Source organism: Amblyomma mixtum, chromosome 5 (genome assembly GCF_055824585.1).
Source record: "Amblyomma mixtum isolate Tamu chromosome 5, ASM5582458v1, whole genome shotgun sequence".
In the NCBI taxonomy this organism is placed as follows: domain Eukaryota; kingdom Metazoa; phylum Arthropoda; class Arachnida; order Ixodida; family Ixodidae; genus Amblyomma; species Amblyomma mixtum.
The window spans coordinates 160,822,542-160,833,605 of NC_143016.1; positions in this window are offsets into that span (position 1 = coordinate 160,822,542).

The window sequence follows — 11,064 nt, forward strand, 5'->3', positions numbered from 1 at the left end:
GTGTCCAACACCTGAGTCTGTTGTTCTTCACGCGCCGCGCGAACGCTCGTCCTCCTCATCCTCTCTTCGCATCACTCTCTCCTCCCACGGGCGGCTCGGGTTGCTCGGACTCAAAGTTCGGGTTGCTCGCTATCCGGCGAAGGATCTCCGTCGGCGGGGATGAGCTGGCGCTCACACATGAGGCTTGGCACGTGGGCGGTTGGCCAGCTGGAGGAGGGTCATGGGCTGCGCCACAGCGTCGGCAGGTTGGTTGTCGCGGGTGGGGGCACACATCCGCCCTGTGGCCTAGCTTCCGGCAGTTGAAGCATGCCTCCGGACGGTTTTTGTAGGGGAACACCTCTGAAGCCGAGATACCTCACGTAGCGGGGTAGCTTGGCATTGGCGATAGTCACCACGAAATGTCGTGTGCGGCCCATGCGGCGTGCGGCGACTACGTGGAGATCGGGGTTTCGAGCTTGGAGCTCAGCGAGGATCTCAGCGTCGGTCTCGTGACTGTAGGCTCTGTATATGGTTCCTCGAACGGAGTCATCGGGGGCTGGGGCGTACGTGGCTACCCGGATGGCATTGGAGTCCATGGTTAAAGTTTGTATTTTAGCATACAGGAACGCCCGTTCTTAGTCCGGTGTGCTGATGGTGACAGTGTTGTTTGTGGGGTGGATGCGGACTTGGTCGGCGGTGATTTCAAGGCGGCCGTCGATCTTGGCGGCGTTGTAGATGGCCGTCGCCAATTTGGCCGGGCCGACTGCGTTGAGGTCGACGGTACCTTGCGGTCGGAAGACGATTTTGTAGTCCTCTGTAGGCAGGCGAGGAAGTGGTCGTCTTTTAGTCGGCGGTGGTGGACGGCCGCGGGGTCGTTGGTCTGGCAGGACAGTGGTGGCTGCAGGCGTTTGGGTGTTGGCTGGCGGCGTTGCCGGTGGTAGCGGGCGTCTGTAGCGGCGTTGCATTTCGAGCGCCGTCCAAGTGCCATCGGCCAGCTCCGCGGCGGTAACATCCGTGCCGGTGACTGTGTACTGCATCTTTAAATGCAGGGAAGCGCCGTCGAGGCGAAGCGGGCGTCGCCGCCGCAGGTGGGAGCAGAGCACGCACTAGGCGTGTTGAGCCGTTAGGCCTAGCTCCCGCGGTCGGGCGTGGCCGCAAATCGGCCGTAATGTTGAAGACACTCGCCTGAAAGTGGTTAAAAGTCCCACAGGTGACGCCGGATGGGTGGCAGGCCGTCCTGTGAAATATTGGTGGCTGTAAATAGCCGGAAACTGGTGAAATCGCCGGAAAATCGCAGACCGCATATAAGATGTGTCCGCTCGCTCCGAGCGCAGTCGGCGTTCTGACCATCTGGAGAACCTTAACGTGCACTTACAAGTGCACTTACAGCACACCGCCGTCTTTGCGCTTCTCCTCTATCGAAACCGGGCCACAGTGGCCGGGTTCGAAAACGTGTGGCTAACTTAAAACGTTTGGCTGTGTTGTCGAGTGCCCTTAACCATAACTTTTATGTAAAAACCCAGTGAAGGCCGTCGAGTGTACTTTCATTACCTGCACTGCGACCAAGGATCCCCTATATGTCCATAAAATAATCGTGTTATCCTTGCGATGCAACCAGCCCGCTATTGACCACTTTGCAAAATAACATTGTTTTTGTAACACAAGCGATTGGTTCAGTTCACAGAACAGTGGGGTTTGGAGCAGATACCTTTCTTGACGTCTTTGTATAATTATGGGCATTGTTTTTCGAAACTTAGGTGCCTAGTTCTACCCGCAGTGCCACCTTCTATGTGAGCGGTACTTGCAGAAGTAGCGTTGCAACACCTTATCGAGAGAACAGAGAGAGGAACAACTTTATTGCCAAAAAATTCAGGGGGCACTTTGACTGTCTAAAGTGCGTAGAGGCAGAAGCGTTTTTCGCACCACTTTTACTGCTTCTGTGGCACTGGTGGCGTCACGTGTAATTGAGTACTAATTACTAAGTGATGACAAACCACTAATTAATTGTTAATTACTAATCAATGCCTGAATACTAATTAACTGCTAATTAATGACGCTTAAGTTTCGCCTTTACGAGTGGAACGCGACAGCGTGTTGTAGCGCTGCCAGGGAGTCCACGGAACACCACCACCCGTTCGGCGCGATGCCTTGCCGTTTGATCGCAACGGTTTTTGAGGAAAGGAAATGGCGCAGTAACTCTCTGTCATCTCGGTTGACACCTGAACCGCACCGTAGAGGAACGGAGGAAGTGGGAGTGAAAGAAGAAAGACGAAGATGGCCCGTAATGAAGGAAATGAAAACTGTATTTGAGGAAAGAAAATTACGCAGTAACTGTCTCACATATCTCAGTGGACACCCGTCAAAATTCAGGGGGGGGGGGGGGGGTGCACTTTTTGACTTAAAGTGTGGTCACTGATGTGTGGTTAAGATGTTAGCTTCGCCTCTAAGAGTGGAACACGACAGCGTCTTGCAACGCTGCCAGGGAGTCCATAGAACGCCATCGCCAATTCATTTCTACGCCTCGCTCGTCGGTAAATTGTTTTTTCAGGAAAGGAAATGTATCTGTCTCTCATATCTCGGTGGACACTTAAACCTCGCCGGAAGGAGGATGGGAGTGAGCGAAGACACCGTATTCACTAGGCGCCTTTGTTCTTTCCAAACCGTCGAGCTGGCATGGCCGAGTGGTTAGCATGCTCGTCTCACACTCCGAAGACCGGGGTTCGATTCCCGAGCTCGACCAATTTCTTACTAGGTTTTATTTATTTATATGGCCTGACTAGAGAAGTTAATTAGGCTAATTGGGTAATTAAGTAATTAACTAAGCTCAGTCCCACTTAAAGCATCACTATATGGTCCCTTCAATTGGTTGCATGGTTACTAGCCAAAGTACAATTGGCCCAGTTTGAAATTGGCGCACTGTGACGTCACGACCGTTTCGACCAACTGAAAAGCGTGACATTCTCTGTCGACAACTGCTGCTTACAACGATGCAACATTACAGGCTTTCGCCTTAATATTTGCGCGTCGTGGGCGACTGTACCTCAGTGCGGCCCCCATACAGAGGTGTCCTCAAAGGACCAGTTAACAACAGCTTCTTGTGCTGTCTTCTCCTGCATGAGCAGCAGTTGATTCCAGCTGTCTTCGGAGGGAGGTTGAGGCGTGACTTCACGTCTGCGTAATATGTGATCTGCCAATTTAGACATGTGGGGTTATACTTCCCATTCGTAACAAATAACTTGTGGGGACTTCGAAAGGATCGAGTCTGGATCCTTCTTAGCATCATGGCCTGAGATTTGCTGAGGTCGGCATCCGGAGGCGGATAAATTCGTCTTCCATCCCAATAGTAGTTGTGTCATGTTACATGGCCAGTGCTTCACCTCGAGGGGGTCCGAGTCTGAGGTGCTGATCTCCCGGAGGTTGTTCAGACCTCGAGATAAGCTTGCGAGTGCAAACATACAATGCTACCTGGTCGCCTCAGCCTACCTGCATTCCAAGGATGCTGGCGACGAATGAGCGGCGTAAGCGCATGCCTAAAAATTCAGGCGCGAACAATTACGTTAATATAGAGGGAGTACGAAATCAATAGCCTTTCAACTGCGCTTATGTGTCAGTACCCCATTAAAGACATTTGATATTTGATATTTATTTATTTACCACCACAATATACATGGTGACAGGGTGCCCATAGTAAAAGCGGCCTCTTGGACCGCTTGACTTAGCCATGGACACCCAGCTGCGAACTTTGGCAACAAAACCGTGGCACACTTCGAAACTAAATACAATATTGCAAAAAAAATCGCGACAGGTACTTCCCACAAGAAAAACAAAATGACAAACAAAGCAATGAAGAGTGCAATACAGTAAATTCGGTTCACAGATTCAATGCAGTATCTGTAAATAAAAAATATTCTAAAAGCTTTCTGTGTGAGGTGGTTTTTAGGTCAATGTCATTGACGCAAAGAGCATTTAGTAGACGCGGTAATATGTTTTCAAGTGTTTGACAGCCATATGTTGTTCTGTATGTTTTAATGTGCCACTGATCGACGTTTCTTGTGTTGTGTACTTTATAGCTTACTACAATGTTGGAGAGTTCATGAAGGAAGGACGTGTGTTTAATAATTTCGCGCTTCAGTGCGTGGCTGAGGCGAAAGATGTACAATTTAGTTACCGGGAGTATTTTGTATTTATAAAAACGTTCTTGTGTATGGAATGTTCTAGGAACATTTTCAATTATTCTGATAAAATTTTTCTGTAATACGAGTAGCTTATTGATGTTTTCTTGCGAAGTTTTTCCCCACACTAAATTACAGTAATTGAGGCGAGAACTAAAGAGTGAATGATATATGGCCAGCAATGCTCTTGTTGGCAGCAGTTGGCGATATCTGCAAATTAAACCAATAATTTGCGACAGTTTGCTGGAAATAAAAAAGGCATGGTCATCCCAAGTCATTTTTTCATTAAATACAACGCCCAGTGTTTTAAATGTAGGTACTATATCTACATGAGCATTATTGAAGCAAATGTCTTTTACAAGTGTAACTTTCTTATTTTTTGCTCTAAAAATAACTGCTTTTGTTTTCGCGACATTTACCTGCAAACCATTTTTTTTTGTCCATTCATATAAATTTGAGAGGGTAGAATTCACTGTATCTATTAAAGTATCTACTTGAGTTCCTGAAAAAAATATACTGGTATCGTCAGCATATATTATGTATTTTGCAGGGGCGATTTGCACAATATCATTAATAAAAATATTAAAAAGAAAAGGACCCAGTATGCTTCCCTGGGGAACACCGCGGTGAAGTGATTCTATTTCTGATATATACCCATTATTACTGACAGCTTGTCTGCGATTACTCAAGTAAGAGTGTACAAGAGATCCTGCGTGACCTCGGAAACCGTAGCGGTCAAGTTTGCGGATTAGTAATGCATGATTCAACAAATCAAACGCTTTTGTAAAGTCTATGAAAATGCCGATGACTATTTTATTTTGATCAAGGTGTTTTAATATGTACTCTTTTTGAGCTAGTAATGCGTGCTCTGTAGAACGGTGCTTACGAAAGCCATACTGTGAGTCAGTTATTATATTTTGTTTCTCCTCGAACTTTGCGAAACGTTTGTGAATTAGCTTTTCAAGTGGTTTAGAAAATACTGGTAGCACAGAGATGGGTCTATAATTGCCGAAGTCATTTTTGTCGCCTTTTTTGTATATGACAGACACACGTGCAATCTGCATTTTAGATGGGAAGATAGCATTAGCAATGCACAAATTAAAAATATGTGTGAGGCATGGAAGCAGGACATCAAGGGCAAACTTGATGGGTTTTAGTTGCATCCCGTCAATGTCTATACTTGTGGTATTGTTCAGCTCCTGGAAAACATGCAGTACCTCACCTTCTTCAATAACGTCGAGAAATATTGTTTCACTGCTCAAAGGGATGTTGCGAAGGTCGTTATGCACGTATGGCGGGATTGAAAGATTAACGAAATGCTGGTTGAATTTGTTTACTAACTGTTGTCCCGATATCTCAACCCCATTTTGCTTGATAACATTAATATCATTGCGAGTATTACTAAAAGCGAAAAGATTGCTTAATTTTTTCCACATTATCTCCGTCTTACCTCCTGCAGAACCAAACTGGTTAACGTAGTAAGCGTTTCTTGCTCGCTCAAGTTCTTTGTTCAGGCGGTTTCGGTATATTTTGAAAGTCTACAGTTCATTGACCTCTTTTGATTTGATGAATTTGTGATAGAGTTTGTGCTTCTTATTAATTTTATTTTTCAGGTCAGGTGTGATTCATAAAACATCTGATGCTTTATTCGAATTGTGATTTACGTTTACTTTAGGAAGGTTTTCTTTTTCCTATTAGTCTTAGCTTCCTTGCTTCTCTCATCTCTTACTGAAGCATTCTTATTTACTTTTTATCATCATCATCAAACTGACTACGCCCATTGCAGGGCAAAGGCCTCTCTCATGTCTCTCCAATTAACCCTGTCTTTTGCCAGTTGCGGCCACCGTATCCCCGCAAACTTCTTAATTTAATCCGCCCACCTAACTTTCTGCCGCCCCCTGCTATGCTTGCCTTCTCCTGGAGTCCACTCCGATACCCTTACGTACCAGCGGTTCGCTTGCCTTCGCATTACATTTCAAGCCCTGCATTACATGGACAGAAAAGCATGGTCAATGAGTTAGACAGGCAGAGCAGAACGGTGGGGCCAAAAATTAACATGCAGAAAACCAAATGTTCAACAGTCTAGCAAGGTAACAGCAGCTTCCAATTGGTAGCGAGGTGCTGCAAGTAGTAAAAGAGTATGTCTACTTATTGGGGAGAGAGGGTGAGAGTGAGAGAGAAAAAAATGGCTGAGGCTTAGCTAAGGTTAAGCCTAGTCAGATCCGAAGCATATTGATGGCTAGGCTTGGTAATACATGGCTTTCCTTGAAGTCTAGTGTTTGACGGAAACCCGTCTGGTCGGGATGGTACATGACGAAATTAGAAGGCGCCGACCAATAGAAAGGATGAGATGACGTTTCGGCTCCCCCACGGGAGCCTTGTTCACAATCAGGCAGAACGTAGCTGCGTTGTCCATTTTATACACCGCGCAAGAGCGAACCCAGGCATCTGGCGTAGATTGGGGGCAAGTTCCCGTCATTCCGATTAAGCGTATGCGCTGTCGTCTGGATAATCAGCGATTCCAGATAGAGGCGTGATATCTTGTCCTTTTCTTTTTCGATCACACGTGCCTCTGTCGGTTATACGATGTAAAGACCGCACATGTACCCGCTCGAAAGCTGAGGAGTCAGCTTGTGCACGTCAAAGATAAACTGAAGAAGGAAAAGTTCCCAGGTGTCATTTATTCGATCCCATGTGCGGACTGCCCGTCTGTATACATTGGCGAGTCGGGTGACTGAGCGGAGACTGCGTGATCACAAGAATCACGTCAAAAGCCGGCGCGCAGATCAAAATGCGCTTGCCGAGCACTCAGTGTCCGCCAAACACAACATAGACTGGGCAGAGGCACGTGTGATCGAAAAAGAAAAGGACAAAATATCACGCCTCTATCTGGAATCGCTGATTATCCAGACGACAGCGCATACGCTCAATCGGAATGACGGGAACTTGCCCCCAATCTACGCCAGGTGCCTGGGTTCGCTCTTGCGCCGTGTATAAAATGGACAACGCAGCTACGTTCTGCCTCATTGTGAACAAGGCTCCCGTGGGGGAGCCGAAACGTCATCTCATCCTTTCTTTTGGTCGGCGCCTTCTAATTTCGTCATGGCTTTCCTTGGTTGACGTTCATCCCGCCCTTCATCTGTCCCTGTGGCACGCTGAAGCTTTCGCTTCTCGTTCAAATCAGCGCTGCTTCTAGGCGGCATCCCAACACCTGGCCGCCTCTTAAGTGTCTGGAGAGTTGTTGTTGTTGTGACTGAGAGAAGGATGAAAAGGAAATTGCACGGGCCTGCTACTGGCTCTAGCCAAGCCACCACCGCTGCCACGTGCAGATAGAGGAGAGGTAAGAGATCATAAGAAAGAGAAAAAGGCATGAAGAGACGCGCGTCGCAGAAACAACTGCGTCCGCCGGAGCGGGCGCTGCTGAAAAAATCAGATAAGCGGCCGAAGCCGCGCTCGCCGAAGCGAGGACAGACACACCTTTGTCTGGAGAGCGAGGCAAGCTCACCTTTATACCGCTGCTGTAGCGTCAAGTGGTCAGCTGCAGCGCCTCTGATGTGGAGCCTCCACCACCGCGGCCGACCGCGCGAGCCGGCAGCCCATCTCTCCTCTGCTGTGACGTCATGTTGTCACGTGGTCAGCCGCCGCGCCTGATGATGAAATAACTTTATTGGCACCCGTCAAGGAATCAGAGGGCGAAAAAGACGAGTCTTGACCGCCGTCATCTTCCTCCCCTTTCAGCAGGCTGGGATCCCTTGGGATTCAGCGGTGTCCAGGGCCAGACGGATGACTTCTTTTAGTTCTTCTTCTTTCTGGCTGGCCATTAAAGCCTCCCAGGACTCTATATTCCTGTCTGGTTCGTTGTGGCTAGGGCATGTCCACACCATGTGGATCATGTCTGCTATTTCATTACACTGTTTACACCTGGGGTCTTGGATCGCCGGATGCCATCTGCTTAGTGCGAGTGGGTTCGGAAAAACTCCCGCCTGTAACTTTCTCCATATGACCTCTTCCTTTTTGCTGAGGCCCTTGCATGCTCCAGGTAATGTCTGTCTTCCTAATCTCTAATGGCTAAGAATATCTTGGTACGTGTTCAGCTCCTCGCTCGTCTGAAGGGGCTCTCTGCTCGACGAGACCGCATTGGGGTCCCGGTGTGCGAGTCCTCGGGCCAATGCGTGCGCTGTCTCGTTTCCCCGGAGGCCCTCATGGGCAGGAGTCCAAACAAGGTTAATTAGTTCTGCCGGTGTCGGGCCGACATTCAGAATTTTGACTGCTTCGACAGATACCCTGCCTGCGTTGTAGTTGCGGATAGCCGATTTGGAATCTGTTATAATCACCCTGACATTCCGTTGAGTTAAAGCCAGCGCAATGGCTACCTCCTCAGCCGCTGTTGCATCTCTCTGTTGGGTGCTGCAGCACAAGACGCGGTCTCCGCCCTCCCTGGTCGCTAGGGCTACGAAACCCGTTCTGCCTTCATATACCGCCGCGTCCGTGTAAACCACGTCCTGTCTATTGGCTAATTTTTTCTGCAGAGCTTTCGCTCTGTCCTTTCGCCTACCCTCATGGTGTACCGGATCCATATTCCTTGGGAGTGGTGGGATTCTGATTTTGTTCCTTATGTCTGTTGGGATATTCTCCGTGTGTTTGAGCCGCGCTCGAGGTTCGAAGCCTAGCTTTTCTAGTATTTTTAGCCCCGAATGGCTGCGTAGGAGTCGTTGTTGTTGCGCTACTCTGGTAGCCTCAATGAGCTCGTCTAGTGTGTTCGAAATCCCCATGTTCAGAATTTTCTGGGTGGATGTGTACGGGGGGAGGCCCAGAGCGGTTTTGACGCCTTTCCTAATTAGGATTTCAATCTTGTTTTTTTCTGCTTTGGCTAGCCGTAGGTATGGTGCCACGTATGTGATTCTGCTGATTACAAATGATTGAACTAGTCTTAAGAGGTTCGTCTCCTTCATTCCCGCGTGTTTATTTGCTATTCCTTTGAGTAGCCTACACGTCTGGCTTACACTCGATTCGAGTTTTCGTATCGTTTCGGTGTTCTTACCGTTTGCCTGTATCCAAAGACCCAGTACTCTAATCATCTCCACTGAGGGTATTTTGTCCCCGTTTACCGTTAGCGTTATCCCATGTTCATGGGGCTTTCTTTGTCTCTTTTGTGGGCCGAGGAAGACTATGATGTGGAGCCTCCACCGCCGCGGCCGACCGCGCGAGCCGGCAGCCCATCTCTCCTCTGCTGTGACGTCATGTTGTCACGTGGTGTCACGTGGTCACGCTAAAGGTCAATGGTAGCTCCACCGCCGCGCTCGACGGGCTGTAGTGTAGCTCTAGTAATATGCTTCGCATAAAAAAAAACTTTATTGTAAGAGGAATTCGGGGCACGCCCCAGGGTACCCGCACGACCCCACTGCAATCAAATGTTTATGTTCCTAAAGTCCATAACACTGGCAGCCCGGCCGGTAGCGATGGTCTCCACGGCCGGGTCCTCCGAGTGCAGCAGGGTCTCCCAGTCCTCCCAGGTCTTGAGGTTCTCTAGGTCCCGCGGGGGAGCGCCCTCCGAGCAGAGGGGAAGGATGTGAAGGGAAGAAGCGAAGGGATCTGGGCATAGCGCGCAAGCAGGAGGGGGGAAGGAGGGATGATAGTGGGCAAGGTTAAGGGGTAAGGGGAGAGTGTGTGTCTGTAGTCTGCGCCAGAGTGTTGCGTGTTATCTAGGAACGGGTGGGGCGGGGGGTAGAGCTGGCGTGAGGCTCTGTATGCCTGCGTCAGCTCGCTGAATGAGTGCATACGCTCCTTCGTGAATCCCCCATCAGAGGGCACCTGAGCCCGGTTTAAAGAACCTCGGGATAAAAGGTTGGCGGCTCCGTTTCCGGGATTCCCGGAGAGCGCAGGCACCCATATCAGCTACACTCGGCGGGGTGGGGGTGCATCGGGGGACTCCAGTATGTCAAAAGCAGTCCCCCATTCGTGTTTTGGAGGCCCGAGCCTAGTAATCTGGCTGTGGGTGTGTTGAGGGGAAGATTAAGTGCTACCTTGAATGCCTTGCGAATCAAGGCATCCAAAGCGTTTATGTCATGTTTGGATAATTGTAGGTATGGGGTAGTGTACAGCACACGATTGAGGACAAAGGCATGAATGAGGCGACATGACATAGGTCGCTCTCCTTCATGCCTCTATGATGTCCCGAAACCCTGCGGATGAGGTGCGATATCGCGCCTACAACCTGCTTAAGTTTCTTGAGGGCGGTGGTGTTTTTGCCATCGTTCTGGATGTGCAGGCCCAATACACGGAGGGTGCCAACCTCAGGTACCGGGTCAGCATTCAGTTCAATGGAAAGGGGGGAGCGGGGGCAGCGGTGGTTCTTAGGCCGGATGAGGAGCAGTTGGGACTTCTGTGGTGAGCAAGACAGTCCGATGGTCCGTGCGTAATTTTGGGTGAGGGTGCCTGCTTCCTGTAAGGTGTTCTCTATGCGGCCGTAAGAGCCGGAGGTGGTCTACAGGGTGACATCGTCAGCATAAAGAGTGTGCTTGAGATGGGGAATAGCTCCCAATTTTCGGGCGAGGAGGGTGAGGGTAATGGTAAACAGAAAGGGGGAAAGGACGGACCTTTGAGGGGTGCCGATACTCTGAAGCGTATAGGAGGGGAAGACAGAGGGCCGAAGTGTATCTAGGGTTTGGTTTATGTGGTTTAACGTCCCAGAGGGACTCAGGCTTTGAGAGATGCCGTAGTGAAAGGCTCCGGAAATTTGGACCACCTGGGGTTCTTTAACGCGCACTGACATCGCACAGTACACGGGGAAGTGTATCTCAGCCGTGCGGTCAGTGAGGAATGCTTGAGTGCAGGCGTACATGCGCACACTCACATTCAATGGGGACGGAGCAGTCATGTTCGCCTGATGTTCAATGCGATCAAAAGCTTTGGA